The sequence below is a fragment of the Solanum stenotomum genome, chromosome 1, assembly GCF_019186545.1.
Source record: "Solanum stenotomum isolate F172 chromosome 1, ASM1918654v1, whole genome shotgun sequence".
NCBI classification, from domain to species: domain Eukaryota; kingdom Viridiplantae; phylum Streptophyta; class Magnoliopsida; order Solanales; family Solanaceae; genus Solanum; species Solanum stenotomum.
This window is the reverse complement of record NC_064282.1, coordinates 66,795,309-66,809,931: the sequence shown is the minus strand read 5'-3', so window position 1 is coordinate 66,809,931 and position 14,623 is coordinate 66,795,309. Positions and strand designations below refer to the sequence as shown.

At 32.5% G+C, this 14,623-nt stretch overlaps 1 pseudogene; it reads left to right on the top strand.

The window, feature by feature from the left end:
* The first annotated feature begins 7,650 nt into the window (after window positions 1-7,650).
* On the top strand, window positions 7,651-8,957 carry LOC125855548 (WUSCHEL-related homeobox 11-like; annotated as a pseudogene).
* The last annotated feature ends 5,666 nt before the right edge of the window (window positions 8,958-14,623 follow it).

Below are 14,623 nucleotides of genomic sequence, written 5' to 3'. Positions count from 1 at the left end.
CCTAGTCTAACTCGGTATTGTAATAGATGGTTATATTGAGACAAGTCTAGACTTCCGCTTTACTTTTATGAAAATCTTTTTAAGACATGAAATGTGTTTTACTCTTATTGTTCTAATGATTTATGTTATGATATGCTAAGTCGCTTACATGGTGCCTTTCGGGGTATTATGTGCCTTGTTACATCTAGGGGGTACCCCTGGATCGTGACACCTACGATCTGTGGGTGGTTCCGACGATACTGGCACCAGCTTTTTGAAAACTAGGATTTTTTTCATTTTGAGATTTGAGGTGCTACAAGAGGGTACGGGGTGGCGTACCAGCAGTGCACCATTTTGCAACCTCTGAACTTTAGGGGTTGGCGCCCCGCGCCAGCAGTGCGCTCGGGATGACTGCCCCCACCCTTTTTCCATCGTTTTACCCTTCTAAGTTCTCCTAAAGTGTACCTTCACTACCTATTGATTCTAACTACTCTAAAAAACTTCTAAACATCTAGAAATCATTCATAAACATGAATCATAACCTTGAATCCATATATTCAAATTCAAGGTAGAGCTAAGAGTTAATAAGCATCACTCATAAACATGAATCATAACCTTGAATCCATGTATTTATGATAAAGGAGCATCACTCATACAATAATATATCATTTACGTTTACTTTCATCATAATGACTTGACTTATACTAATGAAATATCATCATTCGTTGGAAAAATGACTTTTACACTCTTTTTTACAAAAAAAAATAAGAAATTTAAAAATTTTGAAATCCCCACAACTTCAAAGAGAGTAATTTTTTAAAAAAAATAACTAAAATGGGGAGGGGGTAACCTAACCTAGACTCAAACTCGTGACTTATGGACTAATCGTTTAAATTTTAACCATTCACGGTGCAATAACATTCGTTCATAATCACGAAATAAATTTTATTTATTCTTTTCATATCAGTTATTTAATGAATATAACTAGGCAATTTATAAATAAGATATTATAAATAAATACACTCTAATCACCCAAAAATGTGGAAATAAATTGAGCAAGGTTGAGATATAGCATAACTCATTGTATTACAACATATACCCAATTATATCTTGGTCACAATTATATTAATCACATTCAATTGACTTGCATTTCTGATGTAGGAGCATCACTAATACAATAATATATCCTTTACGTTTATTTTCATCATAATGACTTGACGTATACTAATGAAATATCATCATTGGTTGTAAAAATGACTTTTACACTCTTTTTTACCCAAAAAAAAATAACAAATTTAAAATTATTCATGAAATCCCCACAACTACAAAGAGAGTTGTTTGAAAAAATATAACTAAAGTGGGGGGACCTAACCTAGATTCGAACTCTTGACCTATAGCATTAGTTCATAATCACGAAACGAATTTTATTTATTCTTTTTATATCAGCTATTTAATGAATATAACTAGGCAATTCATAAATAAGATATTATAAATAAAAATAGTCTAATTACCCAAAAAATGTGAAAATAAATTAGCATAAGTTGAGATATAGCATAATCATTGTATACTCAATTATATCTTGGTCATAATTATATTCATCACAGTCAATTGACTTGTATTTGTCAAAGAGCATCACTCATAGAATAATATATCCTTTACGTTTATTTACAACATAATGACTTGACTTATAGTAATGAAATATCATCATTGGTTGTATAAATGATCTAAATATTAATTTTTGCACTCTTTTTTTACCAAAAAATTAGAAATTTAAAATCCCCACCCCTACAAAGAGAGTAATTTTTAAAAAATAACTAAAATGAGGGACCTAATCTAGACTCAAACGTGTAACCTATGGACTAATCGTTTAAGCTTTGACCATTCGCGCTGTAATAGCATTCGTTTATAATCACAAAACATAATTTATTTATTCTATTTAAATAAGTTATTATTATAATTTATTAAATAAAAGTGCTTATGTTGACATGCTTAATCCAAAATATCAGGAAAAATCCAAAAAATAAGGTCCAATCCAAATACACGTACAATCCTAAAATAAGACAACACCACAAAATTGCCTTAACAAATTAATCTTTAATTGATTTTCCAACAACAACTCCAACAAAAAACATTGCTAACATAAGTACATATTGTTCATGAGCTATCGATTTCTTTAATCCACATGCACAGATTTACAACATGATTCCCTATTAGTTTCGTAGCATAATTTCACTCCATCTATTCGAATATTTCAATCTTCTAAAGCTTGCACAACATCATCATAATTCTTGTATTTTCAGAATAAACTTCCGCTTACTGCAATGGTCAAATTTGCACATTCTTGTCAACTTAAATATATACCTTGTTTTTTACCCTTAAAACAACATAGACGTACTTTCCCATGAAATGAAAAATATCAACGAAAATCTAGGGTTGTTGCAAACTGAAGAAAAATGGAGAAAGACGAAAAATTTGGAACAAATACAATGCTCTCAATAGAGTATTGCAGTTGATTTAATTTTTCAAATGAAATTTATGAATGTAAATAAAGGGCTTTTAAAATGAAGAACAATGAAGAGAGGCCAAACATTTGATAGAAATATAATGCTCTCAAATCTCAATAGAGTATTAGAGTTAACATAACTTTTTTGGGCAGTGTGATTTGAAAAGAAAATAGTATAGGTTTAGACTTTTCAAAAGTGGTTTCAATTTCAAAAGATAGTGGTTTAATAGTTTTCAAAGTGGTTTTGCTTTATGGGTATTTGAGTATAACAAAAAAATAAATTTACACTAACACCCTTTCAATCCTTTTGAAATTACGACCTTACCCCAAAAAGTAACATCGTGCTAACTTTTTCTCCTGCCAAATATATTTTCCAAAAATAGATAAATAGATTTCTTGATCTTAAAGAGCGTCACATCAGCATGTCTAACATCCAGTTTTATATTGATATATTGATGATTAAACGGAAAAGGATCAAATATACTCCTGTACTATTGGAAATAGTTCAAATATATCCTTAGTTATACTTTCGGACTAAATATACCCATCATGTTATACTCTTGGCACATATTTGCCCTTATAACTAACAGAGGGATACATGGACGACTAGGATTAAAAGAAACCATCCAATTTAAATCATACCCAATTGTAAGGTGCCCAAATTAATTTCTCTCGATCCAATTAATATTATCCGACCCAATTTAAACTTCAAAGATAAAAAATGAGAGGACCGGTAAATATAATCCATTTTGCAAACAAAATTAGTAGTATTTTTGGTTTACTCCATCTCTTTCACTGGATCTATATAATAACTAACAGAAACTAGGGAGAGTACAAAATTATGGATGAGTTGATGCCAAGGCCAGCAAATTCAAGTCCTCTTACTCTTCTTACCTTCTTGGAAAGAGCCGCTACTATCTATGCCGATTGCTCTTCCATTGTCATAGATAATATTTTATTTAGTGACAAGGTAGAGACTGCACTGTCATGAAAAAATTTTAAAAATATTTTCAGTTGGTAAACATAAGTGGAGACGATAAACATATTGATCCTTATAAATCAAAGCAAAGAAGCACAAATAAAATTGTTTAGGTTATTTATTGTTGAATTTTAAAATTGGGTCGGATGATATTAATTGGGTTGGGTAAAATTAATTCTGGTGGGGCGGATTACCTTACAATTTGGTATGGTTTAAATTTGATGGTTTATTTTAATCCTAGTTGTACATGTGTCCCTCTGTTAGTTATAAGGACAAATATGTGCCAAAAATATAACGAACACATCTTCACATTGCCTTCCCTCCAAATATGTCTCAATTCACAGAGGATATATTTAACCCAAAAATATAGCTAGAGATATATTTGAACTATTTTCAACAGTACAGGGTATATGTGACGTATGCTGCGATGCCCAGATTCCTCACTCATATACCTTTTCTTTTCTACTTTCTACTATTATAGAAGTGTCAGTTAAAAAGTTGAGGTATCAACATGGCTGTTTAATGTCCTTTATTTTTGTTTAATGACATTTTAGTCTCTTCACTTAATTAATGAAACGTGTATTCTCCCAAACTTGAACACATCTTAAACCATCTCTGTTTTCTGCCGACTTGCAGAAAATACTGCAGTTTCTTCCAACCTCCAAGTTACAAGTTCGTGTATGCTTTCTTAATATTTTTCCTAAATTTTCTGCTTCTTTTTTCCACTTTCGTCCTGTGCTTCTTTTTTTTTTCCTTCAAATTTTTCATCACAGTTTTTTTTTTCTTTGCAGAGTAGTTTGGAATTTGGACGTTCTCTTCCCAACACTAGCAGCAAACTAAAATTTTGCTGAAGTTTTGATCTTGAGCAAGGTAAAAATTGACGATTCTTCTTAAATATTTTTATCTTCCTATGATTTCGAATTTAGTTTCTCTCATTATTCAAATCTGAATAGTGAATTTGACTTATACTTCAGATATCATGTTTGTGTTTCCAAATATAAATATACATCTTTCAATTATATCATGAGTAGAGATAAAAAGTGAATTGATAGTAAACAAATTGGGTATCTGTGGTTTACATGCTTAAATATACAAAAGAAAAAATCCTATGTTGACGGTAATAATGAATTTTGTTTCCGCTACCCACATCAGAAAATTGATGTTTATTTTTCTCCCAAATCAAAATTAATCGGTCAGATAAATTACACTAAACCAATTGACTAAGGATTCAACATGCAACCACAAGGGGTGAACAATCAAAGAAACTAAAAATAAATAATGAAAATCTACCATGTGAGGGATTATACAATATAATAGGACACATGAATTTAAAGGAGTTGCAGTAATTTAGTGATTGTTCAATTCTTGAGCTGACCTTTGCAACATAGAGAAGGCAAGCTTAACCTTCACATCCGTCAATTAATCCATTAGTATTGCCTTCGACTTTGTTACTCAATTCAGATCTTGTGAACCTTTATTCTTTCCATGACTGCTCCTTGACGTACTGCATAGAAACTGAAGATCCTTTATGGAATTGTTGTTATTTAGAAATTTCAAAAATTCATATATTTATATTCAAATTGCTGAAGTTTTGTTTACTCTCCTCTACGTTATGCAGATGCGTACTGTGCTGACACATCTTTTATTGTACAGTTCTGAGCTCAAACAATGAAAACTTCTTAACAAATACCGCTCGATTAGTGCAGCCTATGCTGTTTATGAATTGAAACTGTGATTTTTGAGAACCACTGACTTTTGCTTTTGATGATTTTCTTCTCTTCTAGGATTTTAAACTTGTGTACTTTCATTTGTTGACTTGGGGCCACTATCTGAAACAGTGGGTTTAACGAATTCTTCTCCTCCAAATTGGTCGAGCGTGAACCATTTGGAGCTCTCCAGGTTATTTTGCTTACTATTTTTCCCCGCCTCATTATACTGATGGATTATCTGTTCAGGTGAGCAGCATGTCGAATTTTTATCAGATTAACTTGATAGGAAAAAATATTTCTTTTGGGTTTTAGGTTCTAAAAATATTCTTCCTTGTGCTCGATACATCAAACACTATTGGTAGACCGTAGATGCTCAAAATGGTGAGAAGAGCTAATGGATTCTAATAAGGCCACTGAGGAAATGGTTTTCAATTATGATAATATAGCTGTAAATTGTTTAAGCTATTTAATAATGCTAATAGTAGTTTGACATAAAAAAAATCACTCCAGATAATATAGATTTTAGATACCAATGTTTGATATCCCTATAATAAAGTTGTTCGACGTCTCTTAAATGTGCCATCACTGTATGAACAAGCATTGATTTTGCACGGGTTAATGTAAAAATGTAGACTGCCTGTACATGTTTGGTAAAGAAGATGGATGTCTCAATATTATAATGAGACACATTTAGTATGACTAATTGGGGCTTAAAAATATCTAAGTATTATTTTATAATGTTCAATTCATTGTGATTTGACATGTCAACACTCATGATATGATTTACGCTCACAGAAGTGTGCGACTTATTACTATTTTTTTGTTATTTCCAAGCTACTCATAAACATGATTATCGGATAGACATTATCATCATCTAAAGTGTGTTGGATGGCGTTTTTCCTCTGTTTTTTGTCTGCTATAACAACCACGAGCAACACATACCACTTCGACTCTTTGGAAACACGACTTCGACGAAGGTTGACAACTAAATAAGGAACTTAAAGGCCTAAACTTTTTTTACATTCGTGTATTGTTACTACAAAACAGATTCTATAGTAAATGTTACTAATTCTCTAATGGTGTTTAAATATATCTCTTTTCATAGCATAAACTTGCACATAAAAAAATTAAGCTTCAAACTTCTAATTATGTATATATTTTTCAAGACATTCCTGCAAATCTCGTGTTTCGAACGCTATATGTTCTTCGCATATGTTAGTATGCGTCATTTGGATTAACAATATTATTTGTGTTTGTTTGTTTATTGCAATGATGTAAAGAAATGTAGTGGTCAAGAGTGGAAGAAAGAAGAAACTATATCAAAAGTGACACACATCTTTTCATAGCGTACACCAACTACATCTCTACCAAGGAAGTGCACAATGCAACTACTTGAACTTGATCTGTAAACTTTGTACAACTGAAATGTTAAATGGATATACAATAGCAATGTGTTTCATTTATTAATCTCTCAATAAAATGTACTTCCTCCATGACATATAATTGTCCGTCCAATTGAATGTGTAATTTAACATTAGTTTAATAAAATACATTTTCAATTAAAAAATTTTCAAAGGGTGTATCAAGTTGATGAGGTTCATCAAATAATATAAAACGGAGGAAGTAAAATATGCATGTCCCACTCTCTTGCATATTAAAAAAACATCATTGGAAGGCACAAAGTTCGACCCGTGCTCTGCACGGGCAATCTGTGTCTAGTAATTATTCTAACTTTGTGATTTGTATGAAGATACATCAAATTTAAGAAAAATAAAATATTTTTGTGCAGCCCTAACTTATTTGGCTGTATCTCTCACTATTTTATACTTTTATTGATTTTTTTTAACAAATACGAAATTCCCTCCTTCAGTATCTCTCTTCACTAATTAAAAACTAGGGAAAAAAGGACAAATATGTCTCCGAACTATCGTAAATGGTATTTAGATACCCTCCGTCATACTTTTGGGACATTGGTGCCTCTGCCGTTCAAAAATTAGAGCGTGTACCATTTATACTAATGGACATACAAGTGTCATAATTTTATCCACCGATTCGACATTTATTAAATATCAGATGAACGGATAAGATTGTGTCACGTGTCCCTATTTAGTCTTCCGTTAGAGTGAAGGGCATATATGCTCTAGCTTTTAGACGGCATGAACACCAATGTTCCAAAAGTATGACAAAAGATATCTGCATACCATTTACGATAGTTCGAAAGTATAATTTTCATTTTTCCGTAAAAACTATTCCCTCAACGCCGAAAGAAGTAGGAATTGGGATGATACACATGAAAATTACGTGTTTGTATTATTCTGTTCAAGACAAATACACTTCAGACTAATATATATAAATTAAGGAGAGGACAGTAATTTCGTCAAAGTAACATTCCCTTTATAATCTTGTGTGTACCTCATTCTTTAAAAATAGTAGTAATAGTAATATCCTTCCCCTTGCTTTGAGTTTTCTGTCTCTCCTCCATGGAAAATGAAGTAGAGGACTCTATCCAGTGTTGTGAAAGAAGCGAAGTAGTGAGATCAAGGTGGAATCCAAAGCCCCAACAAATCCTAATACTTGAGTCTATCTTCAATAGTGGCATGGTAAATCCACCAAAACATGAAACAGTCAGAATTCGAAAAATCCTTGAGCAGTTTGGCGCCTTGGAGATGCCAATGTGTTCTATTGGTTCCAAAACCGCCGGTCAAGGTCTCGCCGTCGCCACCGAAAAATTCAAGCCACCCTTAGTAGTGGAGGTGGAGGAGAACACTCAGCAACGTTTTGTAGTGGCGGTGCAGTCCACTTTGATACTAGTACTGCAAATTTTCGCCCTATGTCTGCACCTTCAAATTTTGGTTCCTCTACTTCTTCTATTGGAGGAGTTGTGCGAAATGCAAATGATGGAAGTGATGGCCTCTTACCATTTTCTGATCAAATGGGTATTCCGAAGATCGAGCAAAACTCTTGTTGACTGATTCTTCAGCAGTCTTTTTATGGTCCTATTTTTTAGTTAAGTTTTACTAAGTCAATTAGTTAGTTACTGTTAGTGGGCATGTTGTTGGCAGTAGTTTACCTCAGCAGAACCACTTTTGCTTTAGTTCCTAGTTTTTAGGTTTATTTGTTAAGTTGTAAGCCTATATAATGGCACTAGGTTATCTGATTTTATGCACTTGAATTGAGAAATTAAAAAATAACGAGTCTCTTTTCTGTTTCAGCGCTTTGTCTACATTTTTTCTCTTCTTTCTTCCAACAACTCTTCTGTCACTTCAATTTTGTGCTCACCTACAGACGATGCAAACTTGCACTACCAAATCGGTATTTCTCTATTGCTCAACTTCTAATGATCATTTCTGCAGCATTTTTTTAACTACAAGTATCTATTAATGATAATTATTGCTGTTGCCACTTTAGTTCAGTTTGTTTATGTTTGAATTTGATAAAGTTCTTACAATAAACGGTGGCATTTTTATATGGGGAATTTTCCACTTGACCTTCTCGTTTTTATTTTGAGTAAAATGCAGTAAATTTGAAGAGAAAAAGTATTTGGTTGAACTTTACTGCCTCTATTCCAAACTATAAATGACATAGTGTTTCAGGGTTTATGATAGTTTTTATTAATGGAGTAGCAAGGGAGGTGCCTCGAGGGCCACTTGACATGAAAGCTATGTTCGGCCGAGAAGACTTGGTGTTGTATCATTCCTCTGGGTTGCAACTCCCAGTTAATGAATATGGTTTTATTCTTCAGAATTTGCAGCATGGTGCAAGCTACTTCCTCCTAAGCCACCATTAACTCCCACCAAATTATATATCTTTTTTTCCTTTCAATTCCTGCATTAACATCACCACAAATTTGCTATCTTTTTATGTACTTATATTTTTGCATTTTAGATATTATGTGCTAGCTTATGAGATAATTTTTAAGGGAGAGATGCCTGCAATTTTCTCTTAGGATGAAAGGAATCCTCAATTCCTAATTCCTATTGTATCTTCCTGGTTTTTTTTCTTTCTGTTAACTAATTAGATAGGTTTCATGAAAGAGCAGAATAATTTCTTATTTCTTATTCCTGGAACTAAACCGACTTTGCATAATGATCTGCTCACTTTGGAATCTTCCAGATTCACCCTTAATATAATACTATATAAAAAATTTATATATTAAAAGATGGACTCTCTGATCGGAATTTACTGTACTCTGTAACGCTATGTCGGACAACAACGGCAATATAATGTTTTGAAGTGGGTGCTCATAAAACAAGGAGTAGCAATTCTTTTTTCATTGTGGAGGGGGGGTGGGGTTTTAAGTTGTCAGCAATAGGGTTTGGAGGTAAAGCATATGGTAATTGATATGGTACACTGATTGAAATTTCAATTTGATTATTGGTTTTTGAAAATATTATATATTATTAACATATCAAATTAGTTCTATATAAATTTAAAGTTCAATTTTGTTATTAAGTTTTTCTTCGGTTGATATATAGTATACAATAGAAATTATGTTTTTGACTTTTCAAAATACGTTTTAATTATATTATACCAACACATTGTACATGTAAAATAAAGTATAACACAACTTTCTTTGTTAATCAATTACATAAAATAAGAAATTTCAATCAAGATTGGGTCGTTAAAGTTTCAACGTCAAATATTCAATGTTATATTAATGTTGGGATATACTCCCTCCGTTCACTTTTAATTGTCATGTTGCATTTTTCGAAAGTCAATTTGATTAATTTTCAAAGTTAAAATAGATTATATTAATTCGATAATTTAAACAGAAAATTTAGATATTCAAAAACTATATGAAAAGTACATAAATTATAATTATTTGCATATCAATATGATGAAAAAATACATCATAAAATGTTAGTTAAATTTTTTTATAGTTGGACTGTCAAAAGAGAAATCATAACATTTAAAAGTGGACGAAAAGCAAGGGGTTTGCCTTCTGGGTCGAGCTCGTCGCACCAGGCTTGCCTAGTGCGGTTTACCTCTCCTATGTGGTTTGCGAGCTATTGCATAGGAGCAGGGTTTTACCCTATGCGCACCCAAAGGATAGCGGTTGCGGGTTTTCCTTGTCATAAAAAAAAAAAAAAAAGTGGACGAAGGTAGTATATTTATTGGTTCTATAATAATATGTATGGATTATTTATTTAACTATATACTTTGATATGGTAATTGAATTTTGAAATTTGATTTATAAATATCATACCAAAATAATTAAAAATGTGTACCACATACCATACCAATTATCATTTATATCAGAATTATGATGAAAAAAAATAAAAATTGTGATAAAACAGTATGAAGAAGACAAGGCAAACATCCAAAAAATGTGTAACAAGTATTTCAGTGGAAGGGCTTAACTGTTAGATGCTGAGAATGGATCGATTGACAATGGTATTAGTTTCCATAAAGTGAATCAAATGTAAATTTTCAGTCACACTAGATCGATCTAAGTACTTAGCTTGAATTGGTTAACTAAAAAATTATTTCCTTTTGTCGGCATTTGTAAGACTTGTAAATTATCAAATCAAATCTACACCTTCCTACATAAAGGATGAGCTACTAATCTCTCTCATTCACCCTCCTTTTTTCCCACAAAATAGATGACACAGAGCTCGATGATAATGTTCATACCTGACTTTATTCAAAGAGGTTGTTCCAACTTTCAACCAATTCAAAGAAGCTACATTGTCAAGGCCAAAAATCTTGAGGAGATCTATAATCCTTATAGCAAATCCAAGTTGTTGTTACACAACAAAAAACAGTTTTTTTTGACGATCGAAAAGAACAATAGTCATGCTAAATGGGAGAAGAATACTGCTACAATAGACTTTGTTTTATCCAATGTATCATGTTCATATTTAATGTATTGATACATAATTCTAATGTTGTTGAATCTTAGATTAGAGTTTATCATGTTCAATATAAATGTACTTGATACATAAACTTTGGGTTATGTATCACACACAAAAAAAGAAAAAACTATTTTGGAACAATTACATGTATAATGTATTTTTTTAATTATAAAATATAGCATTTCTCAAACAAAATAAAATACATAAATAATAATGTATCATGCACTAATTTTTTAGGCATGATATGTAAATTTGAATTATACTAAATGTATCTGATACATAGAAATTACCAAACAGTAATGTATCGATCTCAAACCTGACATCTTATATGGGCAATAATTATTTATTTAATGTATCTAGTAGAAATACAACACTTACCAATTTAAACAAGATACAAAAATAGTAATGTATTGATAAATCTATCCATCTCGAAAATGCAATTCAATAAACGATTACACAGCATTATAAAAGGGATATATGATCCATCAAAGCTATGTATCTCTTCAACCTTTTTGTTTATTGTATTAATGCATAGTGGATACATTGAAAACCAAGGCTCTTGTTTCTTCACCTCTGTAACACCCCATACCTTCCAACACTTATACAACTAAGTGACCGTGAAAAAAATATTTAAACTAGAGATAGTAAAAGGTGATATTTGATATTAAAGTCATAAGTGGTCAAGTGTGTATTAGTGTTGAGATCTTGTAAAGAAACTAAGAAATGTAAAATAGTGTAAAATAAGTGAGGTGCTTGCTTGACTAAATTAAGCTACTAGGTTACAAGTAGGTGCATCACCTACTTAAGGTATATGGACCAAGTTAAAAGGACCAAGTAGGTGCATCACCTGCTTTGACTTATGGGTCATATGGAGGCCTAAATTAAGTGATCAATTTGAAGCTCAATTTGTCCAAGAGAGGGGAAAAAATGAAAAAGAATGACAGTCCAAGGCCCAATCTTTCCAAGCCCACAAGAAATCATTTGAATGGAAAAGTAGGTGCATCACCTACTTAAATGTCTTGCCTAAATTAATGACACATGGTGGCTGCAAATGAAGTACAAGAAAGGTGGCAAAAGAGAACCTATTAGGGCCAAAAATCTTATACAAATATCTCATATTCCTCTTATCCAAATTTTAAGCTTCAAGTTCATATATTTCTCTCTCTCTCAAGATGAAAGAACCACCCAATATTCCCACTAGGGTTCTAAGTATTTTTCATCTTGTTTCTCCAAAGCAGCCACAAGTTCACCTTTTCTCCTCTATTGCTTCAAGTATATGGGACAGTTCTTCAAGGGGAGNGGAAAAAATGAAAAAGAATGGCAGTTCAAGGCCCAATCTTTCCAATCCCACAAGAAATAATTTGAATGGAAAAGTAGGTGCATCACCTACTTAAATGTCTTGCCTAAATTAATGACACATGGTGGCTGCAAATGAAGTACAAGAAAGGTGGCAAAAGAGAACCTATTAAGGCCAAAAATCTTATACAAATATCTCATTTTCCTCTTATCCAAATTTTAAGCTTGAAGTTCATATATTTCTCTCTCTCTCTCAAGATGAAAGAACCACCCAATATTCCCACTAGGGTTCTAAGTATTTTTCATCTTGTTTCTCCAAAGCAGCCACAAGTTCACCTTTTCTCCTCTATTGCTTCAAGTATATGGGACAGTTCTTCAAGGGGAGTGAAATAGAGAAAGTTATATGTGTTAACAGTCAAGGTTCTGCCACTCTCTTCCAAAGATTAAGAGAAGGTTACAAAAATAATTGAAGGAGAATAACAGATTAAGATAGCCAAGGTAAGGCGCTGCCACAACCTCTAATTATTAGTTTATTTGAGAATTCTAGACATACTTGTTTGTTGGAACTCGTGAGATGGTGATTAAAAACTATAATTTCAAGTCTTTTGGTTATTTTGGGGTGTTGAGGACTGTTATTATATTGATTTGCTTATGGGAGGTCATTGATGGACTTAGAGAATGATTGTTGAAAGTTGTTAGGGGGCAAATTTATAAGTTGTGTGGTGATACACCATTAAAATTATTTTTTTTGGAAGGTCACTGCCCGTCCCATCTCAGGTACTGTGGAGTGCCGACAAACCTCATGGGAAGGTTTTTACATGTAAATAACTATAACAGACAGAATGTGTGAAAGAACACACGCAATTAGAAGGATTATGGGTTGGCTGCCTGGCTACTATTTTGATGATTTGAACCGAGTTAGTTGGTAAGATGCTAATATTAGCCTTATTGATTGTTGTTGTAGATGAATATTATGACGTTAAAGGACAGGTTGAGACTTTGTAAGCTTTATGAATTGGGAAATAAGGTATGTAAGGCTATTTGATCCTTTGGCATGAAGTCCTATATTTTGTGTACCAACAAATTGAGATCTCTAAGTGATCCTCATGGTAAAAGATACAATGTGAGGGTGTACAATCTCCAATGTAGTTAATGGTCTTCCTTATATAGTTCATGTTTACAAAATATGTCAAACTACTTCTATACGTGTTCATTATCCAATATTAGTGTGTTTATTTAGTTGACAAAGGTACTTTAAACAATAAGTTTCAATAGTTATCCACCAAGTCAAATGAGGTTCATTGAGTCAATGAGATCCTACATTATACATGTTACAGGTATTTATATGTCAGATACATGTTTTGTCAATTATTCATTTTATGTCCCCTTATGTGGAATGTACAACCCTTATTTGGGTGTTGTCATGCGCTTCATTAGTTTGGATGCTTATGCACTCTTTCATTGGATATTGTATATCAAGTGTTTAGCTATTGTATCATCTTATATAGTGCTTTCCTCTAAGACATTTGAGAAGTTATAGTTTCTACTAAGTGTTTAGCTATCGTATGGCCCCATGTGAAATGTCCAACGTGTTTTAAATGAAGCATCTTCTAAGCAGAATTACTTGCTCACTTACTATACATCTTAATGAATCATTTGTTGCATGTAAGGTAGTTTCCACACACCTTCGTGGATCTCATGTATATGTTCTTTGTGCCCAAATGAAGTTCATGAGTATAAGTTCCTAAGTAGCGCAATAAAGTTACATTTGCTTCCTATATCATTGTTTTCTGTCTCAATTAATTTATCAACATGTCCACATCACTGGTGTATAGTCCTAAATCTCAAAAATTTATGAACATCAAAAGAACAATCTCAAAGATTAAAGAGACAAGGTAAAGTGAATCTATATAATTATGGGTAACAGCTCAGGGGTTAAAATACCTAGCATGGGTCGATCCTAATTTTGTTACATACATTGAAGTTCTTGAAGCCCTCTGCGCAACAAAAGAAGAAGTTCGTGATTCAGGAACTCCTACTTCAAGCTATGATTTTTTGACACAGATGTGCAACACTGAAGACTTGAGCGAGGCAGAATTTGAGCTAACTTTGAAAATATATATGTACTAATCTGGAATGCTTTTGGCCGTGATTTTTCATATGTTCTAAGTCTATGAGTTATGTTTCTAATGGAACAAGAATCACATCATTTCGAGGCTTTTACGCTGATTAATTGATTTTCTCCCAAAGTTGCTCAAAGCTGAAGAGTTGAACAAGGCAAAATCGTGATCTGACTTTGAAG